The 17,162-nt window shown below is 45.2% G+C and overlaps 1 protein-coding gene and 1 long non-coding RNA gene across 2 annotated transcripts in view; one reads left to right on the forward strand and one right to left on the reverse strand.

Annotated features, from left to right (window-relative positions):
• Nucleotides 1-17,162, forward strand: part of LOC123515876 — a 173,163-nt gene that overhangs the window by 108,527 nt on the left and 47,474 nt on the right. The window lies entirely within an intron of this gene.
• LOC123515904 overlaps nt 1-17,162 on the reverse strand; it is a 144,552-nt gene that overhangs the window by 102,307 nt on the left and 25,083 nt on the right. Inside the window, exon 2 of the long non-coding RNA XR_006678010.1 lies at nt 14,865-14,917. This is a non-coding gene — a long non-coding RNA (uncharacterized LOC123515904). The remainder of the gene's footprint in view (nt 1-14,864; nt 14,918-17,162) is intronic.

Genomic DNA, 17,162 nt, shown 5'->3' on the forward strand with positions numbered 1-17,162 from the left:
ACGTACAGTCGATATGGTTATTTGCACACACACACACACACACACACACACACACACACACACACACACACACACACGGTAGCTCAGTGGTTAGAGCGCTGGCTTCACAAGCCAGAGGACCGGGGTTCGATTCCCCGGCCGGGTGGAGATATTTGGGTGTGTCTCCTTTCACGTGTAGCCCCTGTTCACCTAGCAGTGAGTAGGTACGGGATGTAAATCGAGGAGTTGTGACCTTGTTGTCCCGGTGTGTGGTGTGTGCCTGGTCTTAGGCCTATCCGAAGATCGGAAATAATGAGCTCTGAGCTCGTTCCGTAGGGTAACGTCTGGCTGTTTCGTCAGAGACTGCAGCAGATCACACACACACACACACACACACACACACACACACACTTTAGCTATCGCTATCGCCAGTGTTGCTCTCCTGACAGCTCCAATACTAACGGACTACTTCTGCTGGTATCCCTGCGTGTTTAGTGCACTTGTATCTGCACTTGAAAATGAAGTAATACATGGTTAGGTCGATTGAAGCACATAAACAGATATTAGCTACATTAACTGCTCCTATGCATGTTTCTGCCGGGTCCAACACTGCCGAGATCACTGTAGGTTGTTCAGTGAAACTCGCCGCACCACACTGTAACGATACTCTTTCAATGTGTGTATCCTGATAGAGACATCAGCTTGCTATAATGCTTTAATATTTCCAAGATACCTATAATGTTTAAACAGATTTTAAAGTGTCATAGAATTTTTGTATTGCTCTTTAATTTCCCTTACCAGCTGATTTCTAATGTCATTACCACATTTGTTGTTTCATATGAATAACATCAGACATTTACTGAGGGCAATCAAAACTACAGGTGGCTTGAATAACTCGTTCGCTCCTTTTTACTGACGGGTATTTTGAAATGACACTATAAACTTGTACCAGGATATTTTGTTAAGTTTGAAGGAAGGACAAAGCAAAGGGAAGGGCTAAGGATACTTTTATACGCTTGAAACGCTACCTCATCACCCCCTCCTCTCTCTCTCTCTTCCTCCATCAAAATACTTGCAAAGACTGAGTTAGTTCCAGTCACCTGTTCTCGTTTTCTACCCAACCAACAAGAGTACTTCGGCCGTAATGAAGTTCCATAATCAACTTCCACTATTTTTTTTTTTCAGAAACATAAAAAAAGAAAAAGAAAAAGGGAACTGGAAGGCAATAAGGCCAATTCCAACCTTTCTGTACGCTATCCAACCAAAACGCTTACCATCTTAGTAAACTCCCTAACAAATAGCAGACTAAGAAACTGGCTAGACAGAAGCAAGGTATTTATATCCGCTAGGGACGTTCACTTCATCTGAAGGATACACTCTCTCTCTCTTTTCAGCATTAGTGCTATGTTCACCATTTGAGAGAGAGAGAGAGAGAGAGAGAGAGAGAGAGAGAGAGAGAGAGAGAGAGAGAGAGAGAGAGAGAGAGAGAGAGACTTACACTTTAGTAAAATGAACTAACTGACGTTTTCCTGGGAAACATTGATTAACTTTCTTTCTCGTCCTGCCATAAGCTTTTTTTTTCTCTCTCTCCCATCTCGTTCCTTTCCTTTCTCCAACACCTCTCTCTCTCTCTCTCTCTCTCTCTCTCTCTCTCTCTCTCTCTCTCTCTCTCTCTCTCTCTCTCTCTCTCTCTCTCTCTCTCTCTCTCTCTCTCTCTCTCGTCGCTCACAAAGGCTTCATGATTCAGCCTCTCATATTCGTCTTCGCTAACCTAAAATAGTTGCCAGCGCGGGCCAGGTCGGCGAGGACGGGAGAAAGATGATGGCGCGATTGAGGGTTTACAGAGATGGGGAGAATGGAGGAGCAGGATAAGGAGAGTGAATGTGGGGAGCCAGAACGACGGGTAAGAGAGAGAGAGAGAGAGAGAGAGAGAGAGAGAGAGAGAGAGAGAGAGAGAGAGAGAGAGAGAGAGAGAGAGAGAGAGAGAGAGAGAGAGAGAGAGAGAGAGAGAGAGAGAGAGAGAGAGAGAGAGAGAAAATACATAGTTAACAAACACGGAACACACACACACACACACACACACACACACACACACACACACACACACACACACACACACACACACACACACACACACACAAGACGAACAAAGAAGGATAATGACGAAAATCAACACAGACAGAAGGACAGATAGGCAGATAGTTCAATGGACAGACAAAGAAATAAAGAGTAAAGTAACGTGAACTGAACGGACCGGAAAAATGAAAGGCCTGTTTGGGCATTTTCGTAACAGAAGAAAATGGTCTCTACAAAATGCAAGGTCATCTGTATGGCGATAAACGTGCGTGGCTGGAGGGTGCGGCAGGTAGAGAGAAGAAGAGGAGGAGGAGGAGGAGGAGGAGGAGGAGGAGGAGGAGGAGGAGGAGGAGGAGGAGGAGGAGGAGGAATACAAAGGAATGCAAAGGAAATCGAAACAGCAACAAACCTTGAGATCCTTGCTAGGCTGTTTGGGTAACTATTCTGGAGGAGGAGGAGGAGGAGGAGGAGGAGGAGGAGGAGGAGGAGGAGGAGGAGGAGGAGGAGGAGGAGGAGGAGGAGGAGGAGGAGGAGGTAACAAGCATCTTTCCTTCTCCCCTTCTTCTGTGTTATTCCTGTTTCTTCGAAGATGTTTACGTGAGGTAAATGGCCCAGAGTTTGATCCTAAATGCCTATGTAAGACTGTCTATATAGCTTCACTTCACAGGCCATGGAGCAGTAGTAGCGGCGACTCCACGCAAGCAGGAGGGGGGAGGGAAGTGTTCGAGACCTGGGCGCTACAACCGCTCCTTACTTACGCGGCTCGTACAAGATCATGACAAGACAAAGCGATGCACAGTAGCGAATCATTTTGTATAACATTATACACACGACAACACAACGAAGGTAGAAATTATTCAGTCTACAACGTAATATGATTCCTTGGAAAGATATCAGTAGTCCTTTAGTCTGATCACAAAATAATTTTCGTTACGCAGACATTGGCATTTGCGTCACGTGCCGCGTATTAGTCTGACGGTCTCTATTCTTCATTACATCGTGGCGACACAAACACTCAAGATATCCTGGTGTAGCTGTGGCGAAATGTCGTGAATAGCATTGGCGGCTTCACTCGCTGCCCTATCAGCCTGCCACCTTCAACACCACAGCTGATTTGCATCTGATAATGACCGAGATTGTAATTATTACTTTGGTCTCCAAATTGCGACAAATGCATGACAATTGCCACAGTAACGATATGGTTTCCTTCAGTTGAAAAAACGTAAAACAACACACACATACACACACACATGTACCACTCAGCAGCTCAGTAGTGCCGTCACCAGGTCTCACAGCAAGGGCTGAGGTTCGCGCCACGCTCATTTTGTTAAGGAGTTTCCCGTGATGTGCGAGCAGTCACTGTCCTGCTGGTGGTATGTGGTGTGTGGAAGGTCTCGCCCTCACTGTAGATAGGACCATATGGATCCAATGCTCTCAACGGAAGGTTAGGCTAATGATCGAGAGCCTACAAGTGATCCTAAAGACTGAGCTGAATTACACATCCACCAAACAAATAAAACAACTAGGAAGGTAAAACAACTGAAGGAAGTGAGGACAGCAACAATAGCAGCAGGCACCCACCCACGCCTCGGGTGAGCCACAGCTGCGGCGGGTGGCGTCAAAAGCACAGGGAGTGGCGGAACATATGTAGCCAGTACGAGTAACAGGCGGCATCATGATGAGCGACAACGACAGGATGCGTTGATAAAAGCGCTTCCTTCTCAATGTTTTTTTGTGTGAGTGCTGGTAAAGTGACAACACAGCCACGGAAAAAACACGCCCATGAGAAACAAACGAACGGGGGGTGAATAAAAGAAATTAGGAAATAAAACTGGAATAAAAGTAATTGAATATTTCTTTTCAACTTGCAGTGGGAGAAAAAACTCAGCCTAAAATAATGATGATGATGATGATGATGATGATGATGATGAAGGAGGTGGTGGTGGTGGTGGTGAGGCAGTGTGAGTGATAGAAAGTCATTCCAAACCGTGCTGGCGGATGCACGGGGTCATGGAAAGATCATTGCCATGACGCTGCCCTCAGAGTTTTCCTTTTAGAGACTCAGCTTCGCAACGACTCAGAGGTAATTTTAGCAGTGGAAGATGGAGCGGACTCGCGGGGCTCAAACCACTATCCAAACACACACATGGCGAGGGGTAAGGTGCTGCGCGGCCACCACCGCGCCACCACAACCTTGCCTCTAATGCTGCGAATGTCATGAGGCCGCTTGGCGTTGTCTCAGCACTGTCTTAGCCAGCATATATCATGTTGTTGTTGTTGTTACTGTTGTTGTTGTTGTTGTTGTTGTTGTTGTTGTTGTTGTTGTTGTTGTTGGTGGTGGTGGTGGTGGTGGTGGTGGTGGTGGTGGTGGTGGTGGTGGTGGTGGTGGTGGTCGTGGTAGGGTGATAGTAGCGTTTCATTGTTTGTTATTGCTATATTGTTGTTTACTTGTTTTACAAATACTAACCTCATATGTTTTGTTACTATTACCATTTTCTTCCTGTCGCTATTGCACTTTTGTTACTTTGGACGCATGAGAACCCCGCTGACCAAACGAGGATAGCGGCGCCCAAGTAAGATCTCCTGAGCTTAAGCGAGAAAAGTTACTTTTATGACTTTATGTGTTGTGTCAAGTCCAAGATTACAGCAGAGGAGGATAAGCTTGGTCGGGTGTTGAGGACCGTCTGCGGTGTTGAAATCGGACTATGTGTTGAGGGAAGGTGTGTGCAGGAGGTAGCAACACACCACAAGTTCTACCTATAGAGAGAGGATGTGCGCCACTCGTCACGCCCTCCTGACGCCGGTGTGAGTGATCGGGAAAGTTACGAGAAAAGAAAAAAAATAACATTACAAGTAAATTATAAATACCCACATCAAGCAACGACAAGACGATATCAAAGGAGAATCGATACGCTTTAAGAAAAGTGAAGGCTTAAGTCACTTTTCAAGAAGCCAGCCGGACCTCAGCGACGCCACTCGACACGTCACAGGTGGCAGGCGCCGCCAACCCGTAATATGACTCCATTAATCTATCCATCACAAGCGGAGTGCAGACCCATTCCCCTCCTGCATTATGAGACACATGGCGATAATAGGATTTCCTTCACACAGGTTGCGAGAGCTGTTATCTAGCGGGTTCGGTGACGCTAAAGCCAAGACCATCTGGAGCCAGTGGGCAAGAAAGGGCTCATCATCCTGCCTTCTGCGTGCCTGTTGTGGGCGGGGCCTTTTTTATTCGGAGAACAATGTTTCCTTCTCCTGCTGCAACGCTTTCTTAATTTATAGAACATTTACTACACGAGGAAAAGGATGCAATTTTTCATCCCTTAACGTCAACTTGTGGTTTACGACGCGCTGCTGCCCCAGGGATGACTCAGGGCGTTTGCCACCCACGACACACATCCATTACAGTGTTCTGACGCCTGACACCCTGCAGGCAAGACTGGTCTAATAAAATAATTGAATGGTTTGCCTCGTTTGGGTGAAATTCACACTTAAAAGAGGTGGCCTCGTTGCTTCACTAAATAGCGTGAATGACGCGCGTTTCTGCTGTTCGCATTTCGACGTGTGGTAATTCTTTCCACCTTTCTTTCTATGTATTGGCATTTCACTATATGGCTTGTAAGAATGTAAAGACACTCTTACATAGTAAATTAAGTTCAACACAATAATAAGGTCAAATAGTTTCCATTGTCTTGTCATCTGCTATTCATATCTCTTCACATCGCTCATCTTTGCCTCTCTGAGATACACTCTTCAATAACACCATGTTTAACATCACACAAATAGCTCGTGCCGGGAAGATACTCACAGTATGGCTGGTAACGTTCTATCCTGCCATGATTTCTTCCGCTGCCTGCTTCCCCTGTCCAGACTCGAAGCACTACCCACCAGTTCCCTGATAGCCATTATACCAAAGCGACGCCAGTAACTGTAAGCGGTAGTAGGGAGTTGGTTTTACAGGCACCACCACCCACCACGGCAGGGAAGCAAATAGAGGTACAATCACCGGGATTTACGTATAGCACGTTACTTCCATACCTTTAAGCCTTGCCCCACACTACGCATCCACAAAGCTCGGCACACAGGGAGGCATAATTCTGCAGCTGGATAGAGGGGATGATCGTCAAGTGAATGCTGCAGAAGGGATCGTCACTGAGCGCAAACTGTCTCTCCATATGTAACGAAACACCTTTTCTAAACTCTTGCAGGTATAGAAAAGCAATGTCCTTTCCTGGAGCAGAGGGAACGCGGTCAGTGGAGATAAAGAAGGTGGAGGTGGAGATTATGGTGGGGGTGGCGGTGTCGCGGACCCTTTGTGAGAGAGAGAGAGAGAGAGAGAGAGAGAGAGAGAGAGAGAGAGAGAGAGAGAGAGAGAGAGAGAGAGAGAGAGAGAGAGAGAGAGAGAGAGAGAGAGAGAGAGAGAGAGAGAGAGAGAGAGAGAGAGAGAGAGAGAGAGAGAGAGAGAGAGAGAGAGAGAGAGAGAGAGAGAGAGAGAGAGAGAGAGAGAGAGAGAGAGAGAGAGAGAGAGAGAGAGAGAGAGAGAGAGAGAGAGAGAGAGAGAGAGAGAGAGAGAGAGAGAGAGAGAGAGAGAGAGAGAGAGAGAGAGAGAGAGAGAGAGAGAGAGAGAGAGAGAGAGAGAGAGAGAGAGAGAGAGAGAGAGAGAGAGAGAGAGAGAGAGAGAGAGAGAGAGAGAGAGAGAGAGAGAGAGAGAGAGAGAGAGAGAGAGAGAGAGAGAGAGAGAGAGAGAGAGAGAGAGAGAGAGAGAGAGAGAGAGAGAGAGAGAGAGAGAGAGAGAGAGAGAGAGAGAGAGAGAGAGAGAGAGAGAGAGAGAGAGAGAGAGAGAGAGAGAGAGAGAGCGGCGACGCCCAGCTCTTCAGTAATGAGAGAGAGAGAGAGAGAGAGAGAGAGAGAGAGAGAGAGAGAGAGAGAGAGAGAGAGAGAGAGAGAGAGAGAGAGAGAGAGAGAGAGAGAGAGAGAGAGAGAGAGAGAGAGAGAGAGAGAGAGAGAGAGAGAGAGAGAGAGAGAGAGAGAGAGAGAGAGAGAGAGAGAGAGAGAGAGAGAGAGAGAGAGAGAGAGAGAGAGAGAGAGAGAGAGAGAGAGAGAGAGAGAGAGAGAGAGAGAGAGAGAGAGAGAGAGAGAGAGAGAGAGAGAGAGAGAGAGAATGGTAATAAATAAAGATAAGCAAGATCTCTTCATGAAAGCTCTTGGAGTGGTAGACAGGAAGTTAGCCGAGCACCAGCTGGCCATCACGTCACTGAATTGTAGCAACACCAAAGTTCCTCAGCGAATTAATATATTTTTCCGACTTCCTTCTATCATTACAGAAAATACCAATATTTCAACATTACTTACGTCATTATGCATCTTAAAAATACTGCTTCCAACATTTATTTATTGTTTTTGATCCATATATTATTTTCTACGTTGTACATCGTTGCAGTACACAACTTCCACCCGCTGCGTAGGATGGAGGCGGCCTTACACGTTATTGTTATTGTAGTTAAAATCAAACAGTCGTCGGCCTTCACTCTTACTCGTTTTCATTCATCTTCTTTCCAAGACAGCCATTCTTACGTAGATACAAATTCCTCCCGCACATTCTGGAACAGCCTCAGTAATGTATCAGTCAGTCATAATGAAATTATCCAGCAAGGATTCTAATGAAATAATAGCAAGGAATATGAAACATCTTTTATCTAAGGTATTTTCTAGGGACAAGCTCCATCGCAAGCCATAGACAGAATATTCAACTGAGAACAAGAATCTTGTCTATCGCACGTCATGCATTCATGCAAGGCCTTCCTTGCCCGAGGGTGTGAGTGGGAGCCACCGACGGCGTATCTGGATGCCTGCTTTCTCGACCTCCACATACCGGAACAAACTCTCCCCGCATAACCCTAAATGGGCGGTTTCCAGGCAATTCTGCGCCGCCACCTATTCTTCCTCCACCTCAGCCACTCTGCTTGTGTGGTTCGGAATGGAGTTGTGCCAGAAAAGAAGGGCAGTTCTTCCTCAGTGGGTGGCAGCAAACGGCGCCAAGTGGTGCAGTGTGACGGCCGTCTCGAGCACCAATGTCCGCTGACCACTCGCAGGGATTTCTCTCAGACATTTCTAGTCGTGTATGAATCGTTCACCGTCATGTAGAGAGCGACAGAGACAGGAATAAGTGTACTGGCTTGCATGGCGCACTGCGGAATTTTGAAAAAGAACCCGATCTACCGTTGCCTCATTTATTCTTATTTAGTGATTAGCGCCGCCTCCCTCGTCTTGAAGTCTTCCCATCCAGCCAATACATATTGACAACAATATCTATCCTCCAACCAACCAATGTCAATAAGAATAAACACATAACTAATGAATAAGCAAATTAATAAACACACACACACACACACACACACACACACACACACACACACACACACACACACACACACATACACACACACACAGCTGCCACAGTCCCCTGCACACGGCGAGGGTCAGCCAAATAATGCTAATGTGGGAATTATCATACGTATTCAGAATTACCATCCTGCCCCAATGGGACGCTCCAGTGCTTGCTGCTGGAAGGGATTACACCTCCAGGGAATAAAAAAGATACAACGCTAAATCTCTATCTCTCTCTCTCTCTCTCTCTCTCTCTCTCTCTCTCTCTCTCTCTCTCTCTCTCTCTCTCTCTCTCTCACGCACATGCACATGGACACACAAACAGTTTTCTTTCTACCTGTTTTGAGTATCGTTCGCTGGTTTTCATTTGTTGTCATTTCAAAACATCTAAGCTCAACTAAACACTGAGTCTGAGCAGCGGTCTTTCATTCGCTGCCAGTCAGGCCGCGAGTGATGCTTGTAAAAAATCCTTCCTCTTGTGTCTATATTTTCTACATTTACTCATTCTCAAGGTTTTTGAGGGAAACAGAAAAATAGCTTATTATGCCAAAAAAAAAAGACTGCATAAAGTAAATCAATCTAAACTAATAAAGTTTTCAATTTTTTACTATCATTAGGATAAATATTATTTTTTTCTGGCCATATTTACTTGCCTTGGAAGAGTGAGCTAAAAAAGAAGCCAATGTTAAGAATATAAAGTAAAGCAACTCGTATAAATAGCATACCTTCAATTGTATTTTGTGATCAGTACAAGGGAAGAGAAAATAGAGAGATGTATTTAATTATTTTTTTATTACGACCTAGTTTGATTGCATAATACGTACTACCTTCACGCCCATTCTATTGCACCTTTCTTCCCCTGTTATAAAAACCCATTCACACACACACACACACACACACACACACACACACACACACACACACACACACACACACACACACACACAGATAGCATGATTCACTCACAGTTTAAGTATGTCAACAATGTGGCGACACAATGAACAGCTTGTGATCCAGTACAGTGTCCGCCCTGTACTTTGAAGAATCCTGATATAGAGGAGGGTGAAAGAAAACGGTAGAGGAGCGCAACCTAAGGGATAGAAAAGGGAAAGAGAGTAAAAAAAAAAAAAAAAAAAAAAAAAAAAAAAAAAGCCTTCTTTGTGGGCCCCTCCTCCCCAATCTAGTGTTCGCTTACCTACCACTGGGAACTGCCGGCCACGGAAAATTGGAAGGAAGGGAAGAAAGAAAAGAAATGCGCCAGGGAGGAGAAAAAAGAAATAAAGAGGAAAGACAAGACTTCAAGGAAACATGAAAATAGCTGAAAGGGGACACCCTCTACCGGGGTTGTAAGGAGTGACATGTGAAGGGAGTGTGTGTGTGTGTGTGTGTGTGTGTGTGTGTGTGTGTGTGTGTGTGTGTGTGTGTGTGTGTGTGATTCACCTCGGTCGTCTGCTGGTCACCCAGCCAGTCTTCCCCCTTACGGAGCGAGCTCAGAGCTCATAGACCTATCTTCGGGTAGGACTGAGACCACAACACACTCCACACACCGGGAAAGCGAGGCCACAACCCCCTCGAGTTACATCCCGTACCTATTTACTGCTAGGTGAACAGGGGCCACACATTAAGAGGCTTGCCCATTTGCCTCGCCGCCCCGGGACTCGAACCCGGCCCTCTCGATTGTGAATCGAGCGTGCTAACCACTACACTATGTGTGTGTGTGTGTGTGTGTGTGTGTGTGTGTGTGTGTGTGTGTGTGTAGGGCGATGGGTGGTGAGAACACTCCACTACCTTGCCGCTCGTAGTGTTGGGCTAGGGTAAGGCGTGGCAGGGGGATGAGTGACGAGGGAAGGAGGGGCTAGTGGCGGGCCAGAATCAGGCTGAAGGGATCTAGGGAAGAGGCTGGCGGGGAGGCAGTGTGAGAAGTGGTGAGGGGAAGACAGGGTTGTAAGTGAAGCTGAGTGGGGAGTGGTGAGGGGGGAGAGCAGGATTGGCGAAGAGGCAGTGGTGCACGTGCTCAGAATTACCGTTAACGCTTTATCACTACTTTGTCTCTTCTAATGTTTAAATGGAGTCGTTGAGTAGTTAAAACCTTCATGTGCCAGCAGTCTTTTTTCTATCCAGGCAAAACTGAGGAGGGTTACTCAAGTAAAAGAATGTGTCAGAGTCTTATTAGCAATTACACTGTTAGAATTAATTCTCTTGTATGCCAAGACATGGTGAGTAGCTAGCAGAGGAAGGACAATGGAGAGTGAGAAAAAAAAGAGTTATCTGACCAGCAGTGAGAAAGAAAGATGATAAAAGGGATTATAACTTCAGCAAGGAATTAAAGGATGGACTTCATATTTCTTCTTCAGTTTAATCAAAGAACCCCTCAAGTAATGCTCCAAACCATTGAACTCAATAACTTAACGATCATTGATAAGTAATTTTCTTCTATATTTTTCCAATCTTCATAACCTCTAAAAACATAAACGCACTGAGTCATATTTATATGGATGTGAGCAGCAATCCTTCTTAACCATTAAGAATAATTTGTACCCTTTCTGTGACTGAATATTGCAGCACGATGCTTTTCACATATTACGATTGTCTCCTTGCACCCCTGCCAGGCATTCAGGTTCCTCGCTCTGGCTGCCGTCAGGACGAGGGCCTCCATGCCAGTACAGCAACGGAGAGGTTTTGGTCAGGCTGAGAGATGGAGTTCATACCTTGACGAACAGGACAGGCAAACTGATAGCAAGACCACTTTGTCTCATTCATAACACTAGATCTGCTTGGTCTGGCTTCACCAAGCCAGCTGAGCTGTGGTGATGACTCCTCATTCTCTAAAAGATAGAGCACTATTGGATCTCTCTCTCTCTCTCTCTCTCTCTCTCTCTCTCTCTCTCTCTCTCTCTCTCTCTCTCTCTCTCTCTATATATATATATATATATATATATATATATATATATATATATATATATATATATATATATATATATATATATATATATATATATATATATATATATTGGGAAAGAAAGAGAGAGACGGAACTGTACTGGAGTGAGTTACGTGACAGGATAATAGGAGGACAGTGCTGAGGTGGTCGATCAGTAAGGAAGGACTGGCGAGGCAGCGGTGGTGAGGAGGGATGGTCAGAAGGAGCGCTGACACACGAGGCCAGGAAGAATGTGGTCAGATAAGATGAACTAGTGTGGAGGAAAGAGTGCAATGGGAATGATGGACGTTAGTATGGCTGAGTTTATCAGGCAGAGCGTGAGGTTCAGTGGCACTTGAACAAGAGGCAAGCTTTCGACGTGTCATCGTGTGGTGCCAGGATTTCTGTCGTAAAATCAGTGTGAGAGTGAGGCGGCACTCAACTTCAATCATGTATTACTGGTAATCTGACTCTTGACGCTCGCTGCTGCTTCTTGGAGACGTGGTTAAAGATTTGTTTAGTCAACCCACTCACCTTTGCGAGGGTATAATGATAATGAAAGTGAGTGATAGTGAAGACGATGACCACGACTACAGCGACGACATATATTTCAATAATTATTTTTAAGGCCTCGTCGTGACCTATAGGCAGTAACAAAACAGTGAAGCGCTGGAGACCAGTCAGTGATCTGGAACCTGTGTGACTTGTATCAAGGACACCAGCTTGGAATGGAGATGGAAACAAGGTTTCCTTCATGAGTTTCCACCTTTAAGAGCCCAGCCACACATTATCATAAGAATATAAGAAAGGAGGGAAACTGCAAGAGGCCACCAGGCCTATACGAGGCAGTCCCAGTGTGCTTAATCTACCTAATTCCATCTATCTTCCCCATCCATGAATTTATCTAACCTTCTTTTAAAGCTGCCTATTGACTCAGCCCTGACTACGTGCCCACTGAGACTGTTCCACTCATCAACCACTCTGTTTGAAAACCAGTTCCTTCCTATTTCCTTTCTAAACCTGAATTTTTCAAGTTTAAACCCATTATTTCTGGTCCTTGTAACCCAGCACACCCAGCCCACACTTACACTTCTTTCCACCCCACGACACGTGGCTCTTGCGCCAAGCCACGTCAATACACAGATTCTGTGCGCCTATGGGGAATCCTGTGTTGTCGATGTTTAGTGGCAAAGGAGCGTTACAAGCGTAGTGGCTCCTCTGTGGTGGAGGTATCGGGGAGGCACGGATAACAAAACAAACTACATAGAAAAACTGATAAGTATGTTAGGTGCATGAAAAGCAGAACCAGAAGCAAAGATGCAAATCTGGCAGAAACATAAACTCTACGAGGAAAGATATAGACCTAAGGTTACTAAAGGTACGTTTTGCATGCAGCGATCGTTGCGATGATCGCTCTGCGATGATCGACCAGCGATCATCGCGGACCACTAATTACATGTATTCCTATGGGGCTGTTTTGCAACGAGCGATCATCGCTACAGTCGCGAGCGATCATCGCTGGTTCTAAATAGTCGCGCGGCTAGGGGGTGAATATAATCGCAGTCGCTAGCGATTATTTGTGGAGGGTGTGTGTCATCATGGCTCCCAGTTTTTCTCCTGAAGATGATGAAAAACAGTGGAGGAAACTACAAAACATCCCTCACTGTGGCAACTTTCACATGTCAAATATAAGGACCAAAGAGTAAAAGACAACATCTGGGCAGAAGTTGCAGAGAAAGTTGGAAAACCAGGTGAGTTTGATGCATACAAAACGTAGCCTACTTTTTTTTCCCTTTGTGAATACATATTATGGCATCTTAGAATTAAAGATTTTATTTTCTTAATTTATTTGTGTTTTAATCGGTTTTCATGTTATAAGCTATATAATTAGATAACATATGACATAAGTTTATATGTTTCAAAGTTTTTTATTTACGACTTATGCACACCCTGTATTTTTAGTTAACTGTTGTCATTAGGCTCCTCAAACATTTACTGCGGATACAAAGTCTTATTTTTAACGTGTTATGACTATTTAATAAATAGGTATATAGCTCATTTTTTTTAGTCTACAGTAGTTATGACAATGACATATAGTGAGACTGTAATTCTTTTTGTGTAGGTAATTAAAGATTTGATGTCTCTATTCAGGCTTTATTTTTGTACTGTAAGTATGCATATTTTTCATTCATAACATTGGACCATGTTCCATATAGTAAGTAGAAAATGACTAAATATATAATCAAAAGCCTTCTATTTTTACTCAAAGCCATTTTCACTCACGCCACGTGATGCTCTCTCCTCAATAGTCGCACAAACACTGACGCCATCGCAGCATGCAAAATGGTCTACCAGCGATGATCGCTGCATACAAAACGTACCTTAAGAGTGGAATGTAATAATTCTGTTAACGCTCAACACGAAGTTGGACGTAGACGGAACATAAGTATTTCCAACTCGAGTTGACCCGCGTGTGAACCAGCTGCTGTATGCTTCAGCCATCCATCCCATGTCTAACTATAGTCCGTTCAGTCCAACCTGATGGATAGTTTCCTCCCATTCTCCTTATTGGATGCGTGTCACTGGTTACCGTGATGGATGGGCCGTGGCCACCCACGCACCACCCATGTGCTACTTTGGTGCAGAGTGCAATTGAGTGGCGGCGGCTGGGCGGCGAGGGGCGAGTATTATCCATCAAGTCATTCTGTAGAGCCTGTAAGTGGTGTTCGGTGCCTCCCGGGACGTGCGTGCCGCGGCCAGGGGTGAGCTGCGTCCCCAGTGACGCACACTTGTTGCCGCACACGCCTCAAACACCACGTACATAAAGAGACCGAGCGCCGTGTACGCGAACGCTCTGCAGTGAACAACATCAAGTGAGCCGCAGAATGCAGTGCTCACTTGTTCTTAATGGTCTGCGGTGTGCGTGGCCAGAAAGCCGCAGCAACACACACCGCTGCAAGACACACTCAAAGAGACAAGAGCGGCCCAGAGAGAGAGTCCTCCTCACTCCGCCTTTAATACCAGAATCAGCAGCGAGACAATGGCACAGCACTGCACATATCTCATCTTATTCGGGTACAATTCTATCCAGCCCTGGGATGGCCTCTCTCTAAATAGATTTCCTGCACGCCTTTGTGTTAACACCTGACGGCGGGTCTCGGCCGGGCGGCTCAGGGCTGTGAGGCATCATTCCTCTCTCACTCCTTTTAAGGGATCAAGGAGCCTCTTTCCCGACTCCGTTACTGTTGCCAGACTAAAGACGACGTGCCATGCAGACTCATTCATGAAGGGCCACGAATAACGCACGTTCTAATCTCGATACTTTGTCCTCATTCCATAATGTTTTGCTTCTTGCAACTCAAGAACAAAGCACAACTCTCACGGTGGAGTCGTTTTTTCATACCATTGTAGTTCATTTGCATTCTCTGTCTTTTTTCTGTGACCGGAGAGGAATAGTAAGCAGAGGAATGCAAAAGAATGGCATGACTGGAGTACTTACCCAACACAGCTTAGGAGGCGCCGCCTGCTCTACGCCGGCCGCCCGCCACCACACTGTCTGGGGGAGGAAATTGTAAGGAAATATACTACATTACAGTATATCAGTCTATCTGTGTATGCGACTAGCTACCTATTTGTGTCTGCCTATCTATCTATCTATCTATCTATCTATCTATCTATATATATATATATATATATATATATATATATATATATATATATATATATATATATATATATATATATATATATATATATATATATATATATATATATATATATATATATATATATATATATATATATATATATATATATATATACTTTCATCCATGCACTTATCCATCTGTTTATACTGCTATCTCACCTATAAAAAATCACCTCTCACCCACTTACCCACCCACACACACACACACACACACACACACACACACACACACACACACACACACACACACACCGGTACAAAGGGAGCTTATTGCAGGGTATATATTTAATTAGAGGAATATTTCAATACACAGTATATCGCTATGATACATGTATATTGCTTCATACGACATTGCATTAGCTTTTGATGTCTGCATATTACTTGCTGGACCTTTTTTTCAAATTGGATTGGTAATTTACTGCATTGATGTTTTATTTTTTTTATCCTTTTATTCTTCGACCTTCCAGCGTCTGCTACATACCATTCTATTTTAAGTGATATTTTGTTATTCACAATTTATATAAAGTAGTGGTTTGATAGATGATTCTCTCTCTCTCTCTCTCTCTCTCTCTCTCTCTCTCTCTCTCTCTCTCTCACCGAGGAGCACGTGTTTACCGTTCCAGATTTGGGACATACATTTGTGTGGCGTTAACGTTACATGTGAATTTTGTCACTTTCGAGGGCGCTAACTGAGAATCAAATCTCGATGCAATAAATCACAGGAGCTCTTTTAATGTTCTTCGTTGCGTGGCAAGAATAGCGAGGTATCATTACTAACACTGCCGTTACAGCCATCACTTTAGCTCAGTGCTTCATAAATATTTCACTTCTTCGCACTCACATGTATATCTCTGTCCGTACATCCCTTCTTTTCTAATGTGAGATCAAAACGAATTTCTTCTCTATCCCCGTCACACTCGTCAATGCTGCGCTGATAAAGGATCAATGAACAATAAATGGGGAAAGGGAGTCTAGTGGAACCCCAAACCATGGCAGGGGCACCTTGACAGCCTCGCCTCCGTCGCTGGGTGATGGCCTTGCCTGGCGTGTCCATAAGGCTGACGCAAAGTGCCGGGGAGAGATTTGCGTCACCGCCTGAGAGAATACTGGCAATGCAAGAGCCGCTAGAGCACGGTGACCTGCCTCCAGGGGTCCACGGGGAAGCCCTGGCGTTATGGGCACTGCTTCCTAGCTGGGATTCTTATCACGTGCGCCAGAGGACGTGGGTCGCGGTGCCCGGCTCGTCGATGCCCTGCGATTCTGCTCGTGACATCACTTGGTCACGCTGCCGACTGCACATGGCGGGATAGTAAAGGCGGCCAATTCAGGCATTGCGACTTATCAAGAGCCATTCCCTGTCCCCAAAGGCAAACCGAAAAGTGTTTTTGTGCTTCTCGCTCGGCACTACTCGGGCCCTGCTGCTCCCGCTACTGCTGTTGGTGCTCTTTTTCTTGTTGCTGCTGCCGCTGCTCTCGCTCTCGCGGCTCCAGGGGAGCATATGTTATCTTGATCTCATTTCTACAATTATACAAGTGCTCTTGGCATTTAAAAACGCTAATTTTTGAAGTGAGATAGTCCTTTACTGTTTAATTTACAAGGTTATTTCTATTTGTGGCACTTTTTCCTGTCATGAGCGGGAGGCACGAACGTCCGCAGGCAAATGAACCCAGACACAGTTATGCAGGTTATGGCCGTCTCTTTTCGACGCAAGAAATGAACTGTAATTATACCTTAAATACTTTGATCATATTAAAAACACATCACCATGTTCATACCATTAGTCAGGTAATGGCAGGTGAGAGGAGCATTGGCTATCAGCACTCCACCGCCGCTGGCTGCCTGGCTGCACCCTCCTCCATTAGTGTCCCTTTACCCTTTCAGTTCCTCTCTCGACTTAATCAATGCCCACAATCCCATCATCAGTCCATTTCCTTTCCTGATCACTATATCTCCGGGATACCACCCAGAAGCTGCGGTTTCGTCTGTCCCTCTCTACCAAGTCTGCTGCTCCCCTCCTCCTCACCCTCTTTATTGCCTCGTATTTCCTTGACACTCCCTCCCACCACACTTACACAAAGAGCACCGTCACCA

Source organism: Portunus trituberculatus, chromosome 40 (assembly GCF_017591435.1).
Source record: "Portunus trituberculatus isolate SZX2019 chromosome 40, ASM1759143v1, whole genome shotgun sequence".
Taxonomy (NCBI): Eukaryota; Metazoa; Arthropoda; class Malacostraca; order Decapoda; family Portunidae; genus Portunus; species Portunus trituberculatus.